General features: G+C 41.3%; 1 protein-coding gene across 4 annotated transcripts in view; it reads right to left on the bottom strand.

The window, feature by feature from the left end:
• ARID3B (AT-rich interaction domain 3B) overlaps positions 1-21,811 on the bottom strand; it is a 53,991-nt gene that overhangs the window by 28,574 nt on the left and 3,606 nt on the right. The window lies entirely within an intron of this gene.

Here is a 21,811-nt window from a genome sequence, read left to right on the forward strand (position 1 = left end):
GAACAATCCCACAGCCCTGGAGGACGCCAGGTTATGGCAACTGGCAGCAGCAAGAGCCAAAGGCTTATTGCCAAACTTCCAGTGAGAAGAGAGACATTTAACCAGCATCTCCTGACCCAAGAAAGGTACCTTGGGCTTTTTTACTGGGATTTGAAAAAAAAAGCCCAACCAGACCACGCCTCTAAGATCTTAGGAGCCAGTACTGCATTCCTTAGAGCTGTACCTCCCCAGAGACAGGAGCGCCTGACTTTAAAAGCAATTAAGTATCTAGGCTATTTTAGGATTACTCCTTGACCACCTGGAATATCTTATTAAAGCACAGCTCAGATGTCCAAAGCAATTTTAGTTCCCATTCCTCACTCCTCCCCAAGGCAAGAGTTAACTCCTTCCTTCAGGTTTAAAGCACAGAGGCTAAGCTACTAACTCTTCACTTGAGCTCCCCATATTCTGAAACCTCTCAGAAACTGCCCCATCCTTAGAACACCATCACACACACCACAACTTTTATAGAGATTCTTGAGTGTTCTCTGACGACACAAACATTCATGTGTTTCCTTTCCGTCTACTCTCCATAATCTAATAGATTCTGAATCCCACCCAAGGTTCGGATCTGGGCAAATTCCTGGGACTTGAACCTCAAAGTAGTCATTAGCTAAATCACTAGACTTCAAAGGGCTGATCCCAAGCTCATGGATATCAGTTAATAACTTTGAAATACGAAGTGTAACAAAAGTATTCAGGCTGAATAGTGCTGTTGTTAGTATTGTTATTATTTTTTTAATAAGCAACACATAAACTACCTTTTCTTTGGCTACACCTGTGGCTCTGTAGGTATTATCTATACCACATTTGTGACTATCCTACTACTGGACGGGTTGATGATGCTGTAATGTTAAAAGTCCAATTTCCAGATCTCAGGAGGAAGAAAAGAAAAACATCTCTGCCCTCCCCCCAGTTTTAAATGATCCCAGGAGGTAATGAGACATGCACAAGGGGGTAATGGGCAGGATTATAGGAGAATCCTAAAAGGAGAGGGGAGCCCCAGGAAGTAAAACAGATACTGTTATAAGCAACACTGTTGGACTACAAAACCCTCCTGATAAGATCAGGATTACTGCTCTTAGCTCAATCGCTCAGGCCTTGGAAGCACTAGAGTTATAATTATCAGATGCACACCTTCCGCTGTCAGGTAACTTTAGCAGGAACCAGAAAGTGCCTCCCCACCTCTTACAAGCAACAAAGATCAATTCAAACTCGGTGGCTTGGAAAGAGCCAAGGGACACTTTTCTGATTAAGCAGCAGAAAGGAGGAAGGGTGGGGGAGGGGAGAGAGGGTGGCAGTCCAACCTTTCCATCTAGGCATATAATCACTCCATGCAATAATCAAGAAGACTGCCCAGAAATGGGGTGTTTCTACAAAAGGAGGAAGAAAAACTAAAATGCACTGTTGGTGATGAGGACACCTCTATGCCAAAGAGTGAAGTGGCCCAGCCAAGTCTAAGTCTGAGCGCCACAGAGGAAAGTCCCAGCTCCTTTAATCTGCAGAATTCGAGCTGGCAGCACTGCTTATTCCAGCCCGTGAACTACCTACCACATGAACGTCCATAATGGTTGCTGACATCACTTCACACCACAGAGCTCAGAAAGCCAGAGCTGGAGAGCTCAGCTCAGCCACAGCTGAGCTGAGTGGGAGAACACCTCATCTGACCTTCGTCTGAGAAGAGAAGTCAAGAAACCTGCCCGAAGTTGGTGCTTCAGAAAACTGTCATCAAACTTTTTTCTTCAAACTACATATTTTAAATGTATAGGAAGGACACTTTTTTTTTTTTTTCGGTACGTGGGCCTCTCACTGTTGCGGCCTCTCCCGTTGCGGAGCACAGGCTCCGGACGCGCAGGCTCAGCGGCCATGGCTCACGGGCCCAGCCGCTCCGCGGCATGTGGGATCCTCCCGGACCGGGGCACGAACCCGGATTCTCAACCGTTGCGCCACCAGGGAAGCCCCATCATAGCATTTTCTAAAAAGGTGTTCTTCCAGGCTTCCCTGGTGGCGCAGCGGTTGAGAATCCGCCTGCCGATGCAGGGGACACGAGTTCGTGCCCCGGTCCGGGAGGATCCCACATGCCGCGGAGCGGCTGGGCCCGTGAGCCATGGCCGCTGAGCCTGCGCGTCCGGAGCCTGTGCTCCGCAACGGGAGAGGCCGCAACAGTGAGAGGCCCACGTACCGAAAAAAAAAAAAATGCTATGATGAATTATTTTATAAAGTAAAAAAAATTTTTCAAGTGTGGGATTCCACAGAGAAAGTCTCCTCAGGCAGAACACACAGGTGCACTTTGTGTTTCGAGTCAGCCCCGTTTACAACTTTGAGAGCATCTCCTAGGGCTTCTCCCAACCCCACAGCCCCACACCCTGGGGGACAGCACTACGGTATACACATTCCAACTGAGGCCAGCTGCCCCTGTGCTGCCCGCTGCCTCACCCAGGCTAAGTCTCTCTCATACAGAGACAGTAACTTACTCCTCTGTGAGGCTTGTGCACCTGGCACAGGGCCTGGCAGATGGTAGGGGCTCAAATAAATATCAGTACCTGAAGAACAAGCCACAGGAATGAACTTAGGAGAACTGCTGTGGGCTAACTGATGAATTTGGGGGGGAAAAAAAAAATCACATACTGAAAAGCAGGTGGACTTCAAGTTCTAAAATACAACTCCATAAAAGGGATCTAGAAGGCAATATAAGCCATTTCCTAAAAAAAACAGTTTAATGTTGAGGTTCAAGAGGATACACAGAGGAGAGTGCACCCCCTCTCCCGGGCTGGCAAAGAAGGAGCCCGTTATTCATACGTAAAATTAGAAAAGCTTTACAAAAATGACAATATTCAATGATAACAAGGATTGGGGCAATGGGATCTCCTATATTCCCATAGGGAAATATTAAAATACCATGACCTTTTCTGAAAGTCACTTGCCTTAAGATACCCATCACAATAAAAACAACAGCAGCAGCAACAACCAATAATAATTGAATACTTAACCACGTGCCAGGACCTATCCCGTGTTTTATGTGCATTAAACAGTTAAAACCTCAGCACAATGCTCTGAGGTGGGCACTATTATTACCCTCATTTTTCAGATGAGAAAACCAAGGAACAAGGAAGACACAAGGAAGTGACTTGAAGAAGGCTGCAAAGTGATCCAAGAGTGTCAAGTTGAGAATCAAATGCAGGCAGTGCACCTTCAAGTCCCTGCTTGTAACTGCCTTACTTTCTTAGTCTCTCCTGATCTTGTAATTCTGTGCTATGAATCTACCTGAAAGAAGCAACTAGAAATATAGTACGATTGTATTTTTAATAGCAAAAAATTACAATAGCCTAAAGGTGTGACAAGGGCACAGGCAACACATGAAGGTGCTATCCACATGACAGAACACTGTGCAGCCATTTAACACTGCCTTTTAAAAGAGTTTGATCCCTACTTCACATCCTTCCCATTAATTCAAGATGGAGTTAATATCTACATATAAAAAATACAACCATAAGATAATAACTATATATATTTTATAATATTGGGGATGGGAGGGCCTTTTTAAGTATGACAGAAACCATCAAGGGAAAAAAATCAATAGATTTAGCAACATCAAAAATTTAAAATTTAAACTACCTGATGAAAGAACTAAAATCAAGTTGAAAGACCAACAAGTGTGAAAAATACTTGAAACACAAAGACAAGGATCTATGCAAAAGAGCTACTACATATCAATAAGAAAAAGATAACAGAATAGAAAGCCGGGTAAAGGCAACAAAAACACAACATACCAAAACTCATGGAATGCAGCAAAAGCAGTATTAGGAGAGAAGTTTATAGTAGTAATAAAAGTCTACATTAAAAAACAAGAAAGATGTCAAATAAACAACCTAACTATACTTCAAGGAACTAGAAAAGGAAGACCAAACTAAGTCCAAAGTTAGCAGAAGGAAGGAAATAATAAAGATTAGAGCAGAAATAAACAAAACAGAGAACAGAAAAACATCAACGAAACTAACAGTTGGCTTTTTGAAAAGATGAACAAAATTGACAAACCTTTAGCTAAAACTAAGAAAAAAAGAGAAGACAAATTCGGAAATGAAAGAGGAAACATTACAACAATGCCACAGAAATAAAAAGGATTATAAGAGACTACTGTGAACAATTTTATGCAAGCAAACTGGATAGTCTAGAAGAAATGGATAATTCTCAGAAACTTACAACCTACCAAGACCGAATCATGAAGAAACAGAAAATGTGAAGAGACCTATAACTAGTAAGGAGACTGAATCAGTAATCAAAAACCCCACAACAAAGAAAAGCCCTGGAACAGATGGCTTCACAAGTAAATTCTGCCAAACATTTAAAGAATTAAAACACCAATCCTTCCCAAACTCTTCCCAAAAATTGAAGAGGAGGGAATACTTCTAAACTTATTTTATGAGGCCAGCACTACGCTGATACCAAAGCCAAAAAATGCCACTACAAGAAAACTACCTGATGAATACAGATGTAAAATCCTTAATAAACTATTAGCAAACCACATTTGAGAGCACATTAAAAGGATCATATACCATGACCAAGCAGGATTGATCCCTGGGATGCAAGGATGATTCAACATACAAAAATCAATCAATGTGCTATACCACATTAACAGAACAAAGGATAAAAATCACGATTATCTCAATAGATGCAGAAAAAGAATCTGACAAAATTTAACACCCTTCCATGATAAAAATACTCAACAAACTAGGAAAAGAATGCATGGCCTCAACATTTTAAAGGCCATATATGAAAAGTCTTCAGCTAACATCATACTCAACGATGAAAAACTAAAAGCTCTTCCTCGAAGAACAGGAACAAGGCAAGGATGCCTACTCTTACCACTTCTATTCAACATAGTACTGGAAGCCCTAGCTAGACCAATTAGGCAAAAAAAGAAGTAAAAAGGCATCCAAACGGGAAAGGAAAAAATAAAATTACCTCTGTTGGCAGATGACATGCACTTATATGTAGAAAACTCTAAAGATTACACACACACAACATACACACAAACTGTTAGATCTAATAAACGAATTCCAGAAAGTTACAGGATACAAAATCAACATACAAAAATCAGTTTTGTTTCTGTACATTAACAACAAACAACCTGAGAAGGAAATTAGGAAAAACAATCCCATTTACAATAGAATCAAATAGAACAAAATACCTAGGAATAAATCTAACTTAGGAAATGAAAGATTTGTACATTGAAAACTACAAAACATTACTGAAAGAAAACAAAGACGATACAGATAAATGGAAAGACATGTTCATGGATTGGATTGGAAGAACTGAATATTGTTAGAATGTTCATGCTACCCAAAAGTGATATGTAGATTCAACGCAATCCCTATCAAAATCCCAAGGGCACTTCTTAACAGAAAGAGAAAAAACAATTCTAAAATTCTTATGGAACCACAAAGGACCCCCAATAGCTAAAACAATCTTGAGAAAGATGAACAAATCTGAGGCCTCACACTTCCTGATTTCAAAACATATTACAGTAATCAAAACAGTATGGTATTAGCATAAAGACAGACAAATAGACCAATGGAACAGCATACGGAGCCCAGCAATAAACCCACGTACATACAGTCAGCTGATCTTTGACAGGATGCCAAGAATACCCAATGGGGAAATGACAGTCTCTTCAACAAATGGTGTTGGGAAGACTAGATATCCACATGCAAAGAATGAAAATGGATCCTATTTTACACCACACATAAAAAATCAAGTCAAAATGATGAAAGACTTGGGACTTTCCTGGCGGTCCAGTGGTTAAGACCTTGCCTTCCAATGTGTGGGGTGTGGGTTTGATCCCTGGTCGGGGAGCTAAGATCCCACATGCCTCATGGCCAAAAAACCAACATATAAAACAGAAGCAATATTGTAACAAATTCAATAAAGACTTTAAAAAATGGTCCACATCAAAAAATCTTAAGGGAAAAAAAAAAAAAGATTAAAGACTTAAACGTAAGACCTGAAACTGTAAAGCTCCTGGAAGAAAATATAGGATGAAAGCTTCATGACATTAGTTTTGGCAATGAGCTCTTAGATATGACACCAAAAGTACAGCCAACAAAAGCAAAAATAGACAAATGCGACTACATCAAAGTAAAGAGCTTTTGCACAGTAAAGGAGATAAAGGAGATAGAGTGAAAAGGAAACCTAGAGAGTGGGATAAAATATCTGCAAACGATACATCTGATAAGGGATTAATATCCAAAAGATATAAGGAACTCCTACAACTTGACAGCAAAAAACCAATAACCCAAGTAAAAAGTGGGCAAAAGACCTGAATAGATATTTGTCCACAGAAGACACACAAATAGCCAACATGTATATGAAAAGATGCTTAACATCACTAATCATCAGGGAAATGCAAATTGAAAGCACAAGATATCACCTTGCATCTGCTAGGAGGGCCATTATAAAAAACAAACAAAAAGCCAGAAATTAACAAGTATTGAAGAGGATGTGGAGAAACTGGAATCCTTGTACACTGTTGGTGGGAAAGAGTATAGAGATTTCTGAAAAAATAAAAAATAGAACTACCATATGATACAGCAATATTCACTTCTGGGTATTTAATCAAAAGAACTGGAGTCAGGATCTTGAAGAGATATCTGTACTCTCATGCTCATTGCAGCACCATTCACAATAATCAAGATATAGAATCAACCTAAGTGTCCATCAATGATGAATGGATAAAGAAAATGTGGTTTATACACACTATGGAATATTACTCAGTCACAAAAAAGGACATTCTGCAATATGTGATAACATGGATGAACCTGGAGGGCATTATGCTAAATAATGTAAACATGTCAATAAAAATTTAAATAAATGTAAATAAAGTGAAATAAGCCACTCCCATTTATATGAAGTATCTAAAGTAGGTAAACCCACTGAAGCAGTAAGTATAATGGTGGTTGCCAGGGGCTGAGGGGAGAGGGATGGGAAATGGGAAGCTGCTGTTCAATGGGTATAAGTTTCAGTCATGCAAAATGGAAAAGTTCTAAAGATCTACTGTACAACATTATGCTTACAGTTAATACTGTGAACTATACACTTAAAACTTTGTTAGAGTAAATCTCATGTGCTTTTCACAGTTAAAAAAAGAAAGAAAAATGGGCAAAGGCTACAAGCAGGTTAAGTCACAGAACAAATACAAAAGGTAAATAAACATATGAAAAGATAGTAATAAACATATACCCTCTGATACAGCAAATTCAACTTCTAGAATAATCTATCCTACCACAGAAATACGGACAGAATGGCAAAGGGTCAAACGACATCTACAAAGATAGTTTGTATTTATACTAAACACACATACTCTCACACATTCTGTGACTACACATTAAATAGGTAAATATACAGAAACAGCCACAGAAGCTGATTCATGCCTAACTGTGGCCTTCTCTGGGATGGGAGGGAGCAGAGTAGGCAACAGAACACTACAATATGTTTTAAAACTGTAAGTTTTCACTCTGTATTTTCCTATATTGTTTCAATTTGTCATGAGCATCTACTCACATTACTTATATAATTTTGAGATATTTGAGTAGATATTGATCTACTCACATTACTTATATGATTTTGAGATATGAAATGTTTATATCTCATTTATTTATAAACATTAATAAATGTTTATAAACATTTATTAATGTTTATAAAAACATTAATAAATAAATCTTTATAAACACGCATCAAAGTACAGTCATAATACTGAGTAAAAAAGTTGTAAAACTCCTGAATAAAAAAGTAAGTTGTTAAAAACAAGCAAATGTATTTGTGAAAAGAAAAAGCTCTAAAAAGGTATAGGCCAAACTGTTAACAATGACCTGTGGAAAGTAAGGCCGACTTTTACTTTACACATTTCTGTACTTTAAAAATTATTTGAGTCAATATAACTTCGGTAATATGTTTTTAAAAAATTAAACTATTTTAAAATAACACTTTAAAATAATAAACACTTTATAAAAATTGCTCATGGGCTGTTAGGTAATAAAGGTTGGGCACAAAAATAAAACCCAAAAAATATGTCTGTAATAGGCATTTAAAACAAAACACAAAGGAAATACAAGACAATGTTTACATTTATACCTAAGTTATATGGTTGTGGTGATTATATTTCTTCTTTACAAATTTTTATATTCCCTAAAATGAGTCTGAATTACTTGGAAAATCAGAAAAAATACAGTTACTTCTAGAGTAATGAAACCACTGAGAAAAGATTATCCTTGCCCTGCTCTCTCTGGAATAGGAAGAGGAGAGGCATGGAGGCAGAAGTCGGACCACCTGTGTTCATAGCCCAGCTTCCCAACTCCGAGACCACAAGCAGCCCATTTCACCCTTCTTTCCTCATCTGTAAAATAAAACAAACATGTAAAGGGGGGATAATATCAGGGCTTACTTCACACAACTCATTGAAATAAGGCAAATATCCAGCACAGGAGAGATTTCAAAAAGTCCAAGCTATTAAAAATCAAAAACAAACAAGCAAAAAACCAAAGTAGCAAACAGAATCATGAGCGAGGATAGTCTGATGTGGAGCAACTCTACCACCTCCCCGTCTCCAAAGAAAACCTCACTAGACATGCTAGATAAAATTTAACACTCCACACCCCTTACACACATAGCTAAGCTTGAAACCAAGAGCCCACAGTGCCAGAAACAAAAAGGAAGGAATCAGAGAGCAGTGAGCAGGCACCGAAGCTGAAGGGCTCAAGGGAAAAGGGACCTAGATATAGTTTTTAACAGCTGAGGGCTGAGGACTGGGGATTTAATCACCCCTATGGGAGAAGAGTCCGGGCTGCAGGCCTCCTGCATGCCAGGAACCAGAGCTGAGATAAATGCATAAAGCCAGAGGCCAGGAAGGACTACGCTTCCACCCTCCCATGAACCAGGGCCTAAAAAACTGCCCACCAACCTGGAGAAGAAGTGACGAACATTGCCATCTGCTAGGGTCCACATGGAAAAAGAGGGTCCATAAGAAATGGAAACCCAGGATCTCACCAGGTACAAATGTAAACTCCAAATTCATACCCCAAACCAATGGCAACCAGCTAAACTTGTAGGGCCCCAGCAGGGGAGAAAACAAAGCTCCCCTTAGGAATGCTTCCATAATCCAAAACACATGGGACTCCCATGGAAACAAATCCCAACTCAAAACAGGATTACACTGAAAAACAAAAACAAACCACTGCAAGAGGAAACAAACCATCAAAGGGGAGAGTAACATGACACAAGGATAACTTGCACCCCAAGAATTAGAGGTAATAATAAAATAATCGAAAAGCACCTTTAATTTTTTTTTATCAAAGTATAGTTGATTTACAATGTTGTGCCAATCTCTACTGTACAGCAAAGTGACTCAGTTATACACATACACACATTCTAAAAGCATCTTTAAAACAAGCATGTTGGGGCTTCCCTGGTGGTGCAGTGGTTGAGACTCCTCCTGACGATGCAGGGGACACAGATTCATGCCCCGGTCCGGGAGGATCCCACGTGCTTTAGAGCGGCTGGGCCCGTGAACCATGGCCACTGAGCCTGGGCGTCTGGAGCCTGTGCTCCGCAACAGGAGAGGCCACAACAGTGAGAGACCCACGTACCGCAAAAAATTAAAAAAATAAAAAACAAGCATGTTTAGGGCTTCCCTGGTGGCTCAGTGGTTAAGAATCCACCTGCCAATGCAGGGGACACAGGTTCGAGCCATGGTCCGGCAAGATCCCACATGCCGTGGAGCAACTAAGCCTGTGTGCCACAACTACAGAGCCTGTGCTCTAGAGCCTGCAAGCCATAACTACTGAGCCCACATGCTACAACTACCGAAGCCCACGCACCTAGAGCCTGTGCTCTGCAACAAGAGAAGCCACCGCAATGAGAAGCCTGCGCACTGCAATGAAGAGTAGCCCCGGCTCGCCGCAACTAGAAAAAGCCCACATGCAGCAACAAAGACCCAACACAGCCAAAAATAAATAAATAAAATGAATAAATTTATTTAAAAAAACAAAAACAAGCATGTTTAAACAATGGCAGAATGTTGGTTGGTAACTGCTAAAAGCTGGGCAAAGGACACAGGTGGTTCATTACCATTCTCTTCTTTTGTATATATGAAATTCCCATAATAAAGAGTTTTAACAAGTCCATATAAAGTTTTTTAAAAGTTAAAGGTGTTCAGGGCTTCCCTGGTGGCACAGTGGTTGAGAGTCCGCCTGCCGATGCAGGGGACACGGGTTCGTGCCCCAGTCCGGAAGATCCCACATGCCGTGGAGCGGCTGGGCCCGTGGGCCATGGCCACTGAGCCTGCATGTCTGGAGCCTGTGTTCTGCAATGGGAGGGGCCACAACAGTGAGAGGCCTTCGTACCGCAAAAAAAAAAAAAAAGTTAAAGATGTTCAAAGAGCTAAAGGAAAAAATAGAAACCATATGTTAAGAAGAGGCAGATTTTTTAAAACTAAAAAAGAACAGATATTAAAACACAATATTAAGATAAACTTTTTTCAAAGTGATTAAGTAGTATAGACAGAGCTGAAGAGAGAATCAGAAACTGGAAAACAGAATGTGAAAATATTCCAGAATGCAGGAGAAAGACATAAAGAGATAAGGTTATAAAAGAAAGGATACAAAGAAGGCTAAATGAGAAGGTTCAAATACTTCTGTTACAATAGTGGTCAAGGGACTTCCCTGGTGGTCCAGTGGTTAAGAGTCTGCCTTCCAGTGCAGGGGACATGGGTTTGATCCCTGGTCAGGGAACTAAGATCCCACATGCTGTGGGACAACTAAGCCCACAGGGTGCAACTACTGAGCCCACGCACTCTGGAGCCCGCACACACCACAACTAGAGAGAGGCCTGCGGGCCGCAACGAAGAGCCCGTGTGCCGCAACTAAGACCCAACACAGCCAAATAAATAAATATTTTTTAAAGAGAAAAAAAAAAAGGAACAGTGGTCAAGGAAAAATAGCAGCCAAGGAAAAAAAATGACACAAATCAGGTTGAAGGAGCAGATCAAGGCCCAAGTGGGGTAAATAAAAATATGTTCAAACCCAGAACACTAGTACAAGTGCAAAATAGCAGAGTCAGTAAAAATTTTAAAGCCACGAAAGAGGAAAAAAAGATTCACAACAGTGACAATTAAACTGATAATAGACTTCTCAAGAGCAAAAATAGTTGCTAGGAGACAAATGGGATCATATCCTCAAAGCGTTAAGATGAATAATGGTCAATCTAGAATCTAAAGCTGTGAACAATCGTACAAGAATAAGGGCAAGATAAAGAAAGACATACATTTATTTTTACTTTTTATTAATTTTATTTATTGGCTGCATTGGGTCTTTGTTGCTGCTCAAGAGCTTTCTCTAGTTGTGGCAAGTGGGGGCTACCCTTCGTTGTGGTGCGCGGGCTTCTCATTGCAGTGGCTTCTGCTGTTGCGGAGTACGGGCTCTAGGCGCGTGGGCTTCAGTAATTGCGGCACGTGGGCTCAGGAGTTGTGGCTCCCAGGCTCTAGAGCACAGGCTCAGTAGTTGTGGCACACGGCCTAAGTTGCTCCGTGACATGTGGGATCTTCCCAGACAAGGGACTGAACCTGTGTCCCCTGCACTGGCAGGCAGATTCTTAACCACTGCACCACCAGGGAAGTCCCAAGAAAGACATACATTTAAAAAAAATTTTCAGGCATACCAAGACTGAGTTTACTATATACAAATCTTTGCTAAAAGAGTTACTAAAAAAGGAAGACTGAACCCAAAGGGAAAGAATGGGATATAAAAAGTAATGGTGAAAAAAAAGATGGATAAACTTGTTGGGAAGTTTAAATAACTATTGACTGGTAGGGGAAAAAAAAACCCCTAATTTGGGGGTGGGGGTAAAACAAATTGGAATATTGGATGATGGAAGTGGAGAGGCAGAAGCTACGTTAGAATTTCTGAGATCCTAATATTGTTTAAAAGTAGTGTAGGGGACTTCCCTGGTGGTCCAGTGATTAAAACTCCACACTCCCAATGCAGGGGGCCTGGGTTCAATCCCTGGTGAGGGAACTGGATCCTACGTGCTGCAACTAAAGATTCCACATGCCGTAACGAAGATCCCACACACAGCAACAAAGAACCCGAGTGCCACAATTAAGACCCCGTGCAGCCAAATAAATAAATTAATTAATAAAAAAGAAAGCAGTATAAAAAGTCAGTAATGAAAGTTTAAATCTAATCATCAAAAGAATAGAAACAGAAAGCATAACTTCTAAGCCAGTAAAGGAGAAAAAGACAGTGGTTAAGAATCCACCTGCCAATGCAGGGGACACGGGTTCGAGCCCTGGTTCAGGAGAATCCCACATGCTGTGGAACAACTAAGCCTGCTGCACCACAACAACTCAGCCTGCACTCTAGAGTCTGTGAGCCACAACTACTGAGCCTGCGTGCCACAACTACTGAAGCCCGTGCACCTAGAGCCTGTGCTCCGCAACAAGAGAAGCCACCACAGTGAGAAGCCTGTGCACCACAAAGAAGAGTAGCCCCCGCTCGCCCCAACTAGAGAAAGCCTGCGCACAGCAACGAAGACCCGACACAGCCAAAAATAAATAAATTCATTAATTTAAAAAAACAAGAAAAGAATATTCAATCAAACGAACAAAAGACAGGAAAGGAGAAAACAAGAAGCAAAGAAAAAGTATGGTTAAACTGGAAAACCAAAGTTAGAGGGCAGAAATAGGTCCAAATGTATCTATCACCAGTTCTAATAACTACATGGATTAAATTAAATTAACCTAATAAAAAAGACAGATTATAGGTCTTTTGTATGTGGTCTCAATATATAAAGACTGGAATGTACAAGGAAAAAATGCACTAATACTAATCAAAAGAAAGCCAGTCATGGGTTTCCCTGGTGGCGCAGTGGTTAAGAGTCCACCTGCCGATGCAGGGGACACGGGTTCGTGCCCCAGTCCGGGAAGATCCCACATGCCGTGGAGCGGCTGGGCCCATGAGCCATGGCCACTGAGCCTGTGCGTCCGGAGCCTGTGCTCCACAACGGGAGAGGCCACAACAGTGAGAGGCCTGCGTACCGCAAAAAAAAAAAAAAAGAAAGAAAGAAAGCTAGTCTTACACCGGAATATTTAAATTCACCTCTTTCTGAAAGTGATCACACAAACTTAGTAAGGATAAGGAAGATCTGAACAACACAATTAAAAAGCTTGATCCAACATACAGATATACAACCCCATCTCTATTAAATATAGAATATACATTCTTTCCAACCACATATGGAGAATTTAAAGAAACTGATCATACACAAGGCCAACACAAAGGATAATACAACAAATTCCAGAAAACTGATAATGCACCAGTTCTCTAACAACGATGGTTAGAGCTTAATTATAAGCCATAATATTTTTTAAAAAGATAAAACCCACGTATTCGAAAACTAAAAAATACTTTCGAACAACTCATGGGTTAAAGAATCAATCACAACTGAAATTTTGAAACGTTTAGCACTAACCCATGGAAGCACTGCATATCAAAACTTGTGGGATACAGCAAAAGAGCAACTTTGAGAGAAATCTGCAGCTTCAAACACATTTGTTAAGTAAAAAGAATTTCAGATGTGTTAAACATACAACTAAATAGGCTTAAAAACAGGACAGACACACAGAGTACAAGTAAAACTTAGGAAATCTAAATAAGATCAGTGGATCATATCAATGTCAATATCCAGGCTGTCACAGTATACTACAGTTTTATGAAATGTTACCATTGGGGGAAAACTGGACAAAGTGTACAGGAATCTCTCTAAATTATTTCTTAGAACTGCACGTGAATATACAATTATCTCAATGAAAATTCAATTTAAACAAAACGACCAAAATCCCCAACACTAACACCACGACATGCTGGCAAGGATGTGGAGTAACAGGAACTCTCATTCACTGTTGGTAGGAATGCAAAATGGTGCAGTCACTGTGGAAGACAGTTTGACAGTTTCTTATAAAACTAAACATACTCTTTGAATACAATCCAGAAATCATGTTCCTTGTTATTTACACAAATGGGTTCAAAACTTACGTCTAACAAAAACCTGTACACAGATGTTTATGGTAGCTTTATTCATACATGCCAAAACTTAGAAGCAACCAAAATGTCCTTCAGTAGCTGAATGGATAGACAGACTGTGGCACATCCAGACAATGGAATATTATTTGGTGCTAAAAAGAAATGAGCTATCAAGCCATGAAAAGACATGGAGGAAACTGAAATGCATATCACTAAGTGAAAGAAGTCAATCTGAAAAGGTTGGTATGAATAGCTGGAGCACAGAGGATTTTTAGGGCAACCAAACTGCTCTGTATGTTACTATAATGGTAGATTCATGTCATTATACATTTGTCAAAACCCACAGAGTGAACCCCAATGTAAACTATGGACTTTGGGTGATAATGATGGTTCAGTGTTGGTTCATCGACTATAACAAATGCAGCACTCTGGTGCAGATTTTGATAGGGGGGAGGCGGTGCATGCGTGGGGGCAGAGAGTATATGGGAAATCACTGTAGTTTCTGCTCAATTTTGCTGTGACCTGAAACTGCTCTTAAAAAAAAAAGCGTTTTTTTTAAAGAAATGAAATGGTGCTCTTCACATAAAAAAAAAAACAACCAGGGCAAATTAAAAGAAAGCAGAGGAAACAAATATTTATGCAGCACCTATTATCTGACATTATTCTGCTGGGTGCTGGGACACAATGATGAGCAAAACAGACAAGGTCCCCGTCCTCTTAGAGCTTACCATCTATTACAGGACTCATATCAAACAAATAAACCACACAAAGTATAATGTTCAGTGACAACATATACAGGCATACCTCATTTTATTGTGCTTTGCTTTACTGCGCTTTGCAGGTACTCCATTGTTTTCAGAAACTGAAGGTTTGTGATAACCCTGCGTTGAGCACACCAATTTTTAAAATTTTTATCTTTATTGGAGTATACTTGCTTTACAATGTTGTGTTAGTTTCTGCTGTACAACGAAGTGAATCAGCTATAAGTATACATACATCCCCACATCCCCTCCCTCTTGAGCCTCCCTCCCACCCTCCTTGTCCCACCCCTCTAGGCCGTCACAAAGCACCGAGCGGACCTCCCTGGAGCACACCTATTGGTGCTATTTTTCCAGTAGTATCTGCTCACTTTCATGTCTCTGTGTCACATTTTGGTAATTCTCGAAATATTTCAAACTTTTTCATTATTACTATATTTGTTATGGTGATCTGTGATCAGCGATCTTTGATGTTACTATCACAAAAAGATTACAATTTGCTGAAGGCTCAGATAATGGTTAGCATGCTTTATCAATAAAGCATTTTTTAATTAAGGTATGTACACTGTTTTTCTAGATATAATGCTATTTGCACACTTACTAGACTACAGTATAATGTAAACATAACTTTTATATGCACTGGGAAACCCAAAAATTCATGTGACTTACTTTATTGTGATACACACAACCGAATCCGCCATATCTCCAAGGTATGCCTGTAACATGACCTACACTAAAGGTGAAGACAGTGCCTCTGAGAAAGTGATGTTTAAGGTGAAAACGGAAGCTGGGGTAAGAGCCTGAAGGAGTGTTTTAGGCAGAACGACTAGCATTGCGAAGGCCAGGGTGACTGGAGTACAGTGATAGGTCAGGATACTGGCAAAAATAAGGCTGGAGAAGCAGGCAGGGATCAGATTATGCAGATTTGGGGTTTTACAATTAGAGCAACTGATGACAAACTTCGAGGGCATTAAAGTAGTGACATAATCTGATTTGGTTTTTAGAAGATCACTCTAGCTGCTGTGTGGAGAATGAGAATGGAGGAGGGAAGACACAGAAACTTGTTGATAGTTACAACAGTAGGTAAGAAGCGTGGGTCAAGTAGGTGATGGTGGAGAGGAGAAGTGGCAGGATTCTAGATATTTAGATGGGAGAACTGATAAGAATTGGTGATGAACTGGGCATTACCAGATGGAGCGACAGAGTAGGAGGTATACAAAGATAGTCAGCTCTAGGGTTTCTGATATGAATGACCAAGTGGGTAGAAATGCCCTTTACAGAGAAGGAAAATAGAGGAAATAATTGCGTGGGAGTAGGTTGGAAATTAAGAGTTACATGTATTAAACGTGAGGTGCCAGTAAAACATCTAAGTAAAACATCCCAAGAAGGTAGTTGGGAATATATCCATTGAACTCAGAATGGGAACATGGGCTCAAACAATGCACATTGAGTCAGTGGCTCGTGGATAATACTTAAAGCCATGAAAGTAAAAGAAATTGCCCAGGGAAAGCATATAAAGAAGAGGGTTTAAAACGGAGCCCTGGGGAACTTGGAGTTCTAGAGGTTGGATAGAAGAAGAGAAAGAGGTTAAAGAAAATAAGCCAATGGAGAGGCTACAGAAAGGAAGAAACGGAAATGCTTCAAGGAGAGGAGTCTACTGAACTCAATACTGCAGAGAAATCAAATGAGGTGAGAGCTGGCGGGGCTTGGAAACATGGTGATCACTAGGAGGCCTTACCAAGAGGAACTTCAGGGATATGGAAGAGAGAGAGGCCAGACTGAAGTGTGCTGAGGGTGAGCAGAAGGTGACAAAGTGGAGGTACGGAGTGCAAACGATTTCCGAGAGGCTTTGTTGTGGTAAGTGCGTGGATAGTCAGGACTACAGAACATGCTAGAAAGAGATGTGCAGTCAAGGGAAAGTTTTTAAAAAGTGATTTCTCGGGAATTTCCTGGATTCGGGAAATTCCTTGTCCAGTGGTTAGGACTCCACATTTTCACTGCAGAAGGTCCAGGTTTGATCCCTGGTCAGGGAACTAAGATCCCACAAGCCAAGTGTCATGGCCAAAAAAAAATAAAATTAAAATTAAAAAAATAAAAACTGACTTCTCATTTCCTGGTAGCAATCAAATCAGGCAGATTTACTGATTAAAAGGAGACTTTTTTTTTAATTTGGGGATAGCAGAACATGTGTTAGTGTGGAATAAACTTCAGAAGAGAGTTCCAAGAGTCAGGGAAATGGGTTCACTGATGAAGCAGGCCCCTGAAAATTAGGAGGGGATGGGATCTGGGACACACATGGAGGGATTAGTCTTTGCTAAGAAAGATAAAGACCCAAGTTAAGTCCCTAATCATGTATTTATAAGAATTCAACATAAACAAAGCTTACTTCTACCTAAAGGAGAAATATCCCTATTTTAATATGGAAAGAAGCAGCTTCAAGAGTGCAATGGCTTTAACTCACATAATCCTGAAATGCTTCAGAGAACCCTAGAATACTAGAGTTTGGTCACAGTTCCAGAAAATTTGAAAAGGAGTTGCTTTAGAGCACTAAGATGTACGGAACATCTTACCCTACAAAGATAGTAAAAATTGAAAAATTACAGTTTCAAAAAGTATTTAGGTGCTAATGACCATTCAACCTAATCTTTGCCTAATGGTATAAATTTTACAAAGATCTTTCACACTCATTTTCTTCTTCCATCTTTGTAATATCTTTAAAATTCCTCCCTGAGGATGGCAAGAGAAGATTATCATCCTCTGGGAGAGATGTATGCATGGGTTCAGAAAGGTAGGGTAGGACATCTGTGCCAAGCACTATAGCAAGCAAGTGGTGGAGTTAGGATCCAAATCCACATCTTTTGGCTCCAAAACCAATGCTGACTTAATAATTACATCTTTTACTACATAACAAGTTTGCTGAGTATTTATGCCTTGACCTTTTGGGGTTAAAGTCTAGAAGGGTGACCGAGCGCTCTCACAAATCACCACTGACATCTTCGATATCATGGAACACCAGGCTGAAGAGCCACTGACAGAGCCAAATAAGAGAGCGCAAGTCCTAGGTCCCAATCCTCCCCCGAGTGATGGACAGTCTGCTCACCAGATGACGACAGAAGACACAAACTCAACACGGATACTGAAAACAGAAGTGAAGAAAACTCAAGGTTGCCAAACACTTCAGTTACCAGGACCAAAACACAAAGGAAGAGTCTAGGGCAGTGTCTGAAAGCACAGCATATGTTCTCGTTCTAATTACACAGTCTAAAGCAGGGTTTCTCAACCTTGGCGCTACTGACATTTGCGGGCCAGAAAATTCTTTGTTGTGGGGGACTGTCCTGTGCATTGCAGGACGTTTAGTAGTATCCCTGGCCTCCACCCACGCGATGTCGGCAGCACAGCTCCACCTGCCCCAGTCATGACAACTAAACATATCTCTCGACTTTGCCAAATATCCCTTGGGAGAAGGAGGGGTTGGGGAGATCACCTCCAACTGAGAAACACTGATCTAGATGGATTCCACTATGAATATCGGAGCTAAGGCCATGCAAAGTAGACTTACAAAGAAAGTGGAGAAAGCTCATGATCTTATTTATTTTCAGGTAATAGTCTGCACAATCTTTACTAAAAGCATCAAATGTTCCAAAGACATGCAGTACGTACCCAGAAAAGTAGGCCTAGCCCGAGAGACCACACCTCACTACCACCTCATTACTCTTGGTAATGGATTCTGGAGACCAAGCAGTCAGTCAACCTTCCTCCTTCTCACACTCAGTAATGCAAGAGACTGCCAACATACACAGAAAATCAGACACACTCTCTGGCTCTCATATGCCCATTAAGCCATCATTCATCTTCCTTCCTATCCTATGGGAAGGAGTCTATGCCCTTCTGGAAAACTGGCTCCATTAATGGGCTCAAGACAGACAAAGCCTGCACTGCCTGAACTGCTCTCTTTCCAGAAGGACAGAAGACCACCCCTAACAGGCCAGCAACACCCCTAGCTGGTTGTATGTTGACAGGCTTCTACTGATCTCCCTTGAGAGAAGGGACACTCAGCTCTCTGCTGTCTTGTTTTACAATTATTTACTCTGCCCATCGAAATCTGATGGGTTTTAGAAGCTTGGCTCAATGGCGTTATCCATCTTCCCATCGCTCTGGTGTCAGAGGATGCCACACTCTTTCTAACAATCCAGGCCTTGAGAAGCAAATTACTTTCTAAGAGTTTCTTCAAGGAGAAAACATGAAATAATTTTGACTTTACACATTATAAGAATGTGATTTCAGAAACAAAAGATAATCTGTGGAGCCCTTAAGCGTTCCAAATTTTGCTTTGCATTGGCAGATGCCCGCTGCGGCCCCCACACCAGCCCCAAATCTTGTAAATACTTTTGAGTATTTCTGTTGATTTACCAAGCTATGTTAGCTATGCTGTAGACAAAATCAACTTTATCTTGGTGTATGAATATCTGAAACAAAACTCTGTTTTAAAATATCTGCAGCATAGCTCAGACTGGACAGTTGGGCTTTAACTGAGTCAGGACAGAGCAAAATTGTTGCAACCCAAGACTCAATCCCCCTTGAGTTCCCACACTGTCTCTGCTAAACCTAGCTGGTGAGCTCTTCAAGGGAGAAGCATGCCTTAGCCCCTGGAGCAGAGGCCTGGCCTAAAGAAGCCTCGATAGAAGTTTGTTATGTGAAAGAACAAAATGGACACCGTCACCCATTAATAAGATCTTTTTCCGCTCTCTGGAAGTTAACTGCATAAGAAACAAAAGACTTTGAACAATTTTTAAGAAAAGCTAGTCTCACAGTTTGTAGTAGTTTCTAAAGGCTCTCTGTTAGGATATATTTTTTTTTAGTCCCCCTTCCAAAGCACAACTAAAACATTTTAAAAATCCCCAAGCACATTATTTACCACTGTTAGGAGAAGGATTAGATAAAGGAGGAGGGCACAGACCAAATCAATCTTGAAAAACTAAATTCAAAAGGAGAAAAGAAGGTACACATCTAAGGTTTAAAGTCATCTTTACCCAGTGGCCCCCTAACCCAGCTCTTGATCTCCAAATCCAGGGGGAGGGTAAATTTAGGGTGCGAGATTAGGCCTCAGCTACGCTGGCATTTAAAAACATTCTGGCAGGTGCTCTGCCAGGCAGTCTATAATTAGTGAGTATGCCTCGGAAACTTAAAATGAACTCAAAGGGTTTCAGAAGCCAACAGCCAGCCTCCCAAGCACTGAGCTGTGCAGCCACGGGGCTGATGCTGTCTAGAACCAGTGTTGGGTGCCTGCATGGCGCACACGTGTGTGCACACACACGCCACTTCTGCAGAGTGTCTTTTTTCAAAGCTCTAATGGCTTGACCTCAACACCTGCTGCACTTCCTGAAGACAGACAGGCTCTGGAGCTCCACTTGTTCCTCGCACGAGGCTGTACTTTCTAGGAACGACCGCACACACGCAGAGGCTGGCCAGCTGCCAAGGCGGGGGCAGCCCAGCCACCTCGGGCCTGAACTTTCCCAGTGCTGTCAGGGCGGGATCCCACTAGGAGCTGACTCAGCGGCCAGCATGGAACTCTGCCAACCACACAGCAGTGCGGGGGCTGCCGGCAAGTCACAGATGTTTTGCTAAACCAAAGCAATCAGCCGGGAGGCGGATCTGGGCTGGCGGCCAGGCTGCTGCTGTCGGGGAAGCTGGCATTCTCTGATCCTAGTCCGAGCTCTGCCACTACCTCCCTGGTGATCTGAGGGAAAACCTCTGTGCGTCTCAGCGTCTCCCCTGCTTCCGAGCATGTCTGTGTGGGTGCAGCAGAGGATGGCACTGTTGGCATGAAAGAGCACCTGGAGCACTACTACCCACCACATGCTGGTTCTGTTAATCCTCACAACATCCTTGGAGGTAGGCTTCGTTATCTTGATTTCACAGAGGGCTCAAAGGAATTGAGCCCTACCAAAGGATCACAAGGGTAATAGATGGAAGAGATGGGATTTGAACCCCACCTTGCTGGCTCTGGGATCTACTACAAACACTGCTACTGTGAAACTCAGATCAACTGCATAGGCAGGGCGCCTTGATAGAAAGATGCTGAGCTTTCAGTTTGCAAAGGACCTTTCTCATATGACTTCTCGGATGCCCTGTGTAAATCCACAGCCCTTCACAACTAATTTCTTAACAGCACCACTGGACCACATGGAGTGTATGTGCTTATGGGGAGTACCCAAATATTACCGGCTTTATTATGAACTCCCTGTCTAATCACCAACAAGTCACTTAGCCTGGAAGAACTGATCATCAGTCCCATTCTTTGGGTGAAGAAAAGCGGCATGGCAAGTCAGAAACACAAGAAGAATTAGAAGGCAAAGAGCACAGATTCCTTAGGCTCTACCCCCTAGGATAATTCATTAGGACCCTGGAATCTATAGTTTTAAAAACTCCTTAGATGACTCTGATGCTCTGCCGTGTTTGGGAATCACTGAAGCTTGCCTTGGCTCAAAAGGGAATTGTGAGGGATTCCCTGGAGGTCTAGTGGTTAGGAGTCTGCACTTTCACTGCCTGGGTTCAATCCCTGGTCAGGGAACTAAGATCCTGCAAGCCACACAGCACAGCAAAAAAAAAAAAGTAAAAAAATTAAAAGGGAATTATGAGGTCTACCCTGCCCTGTTTCAAAGGAGGTGATATAAGGGTGAAATGAAATCATGTCTAAAGGCTCTTTGCTGGAAAATATACACAATGCAAAAGGTTCTCATCAGTTATGTTTAGGAGCAAAACAGCAAAACTGACCTTAAAAAGCATGATCCTGGGTTAGCCTGGAGCTAAGACACTGTGTTAGGCAAGACTGTTCTCTTATCAAACTACTACTAGAAAAACTGAAATTAGAGCCACACATCTCATTTTTAGATATCCCTCATAACACTGTTGCAACCTCATTCTTCCTTTAAACAAAAGAAGACT

This window comes from Orcinus orca, chromosome 2 (genome assembly GCF_937001465.1).
Source record: "Orcinus orca chromosome 2, mOrcOrc1.1, whole genome shotgun sequence".
Taxonomy (NCBI): Eukaryota; Metazoa; Chordata; class Mammalia; order Artiodactyla; family Delphinidae; genus Orcinus; species Orcinus orca.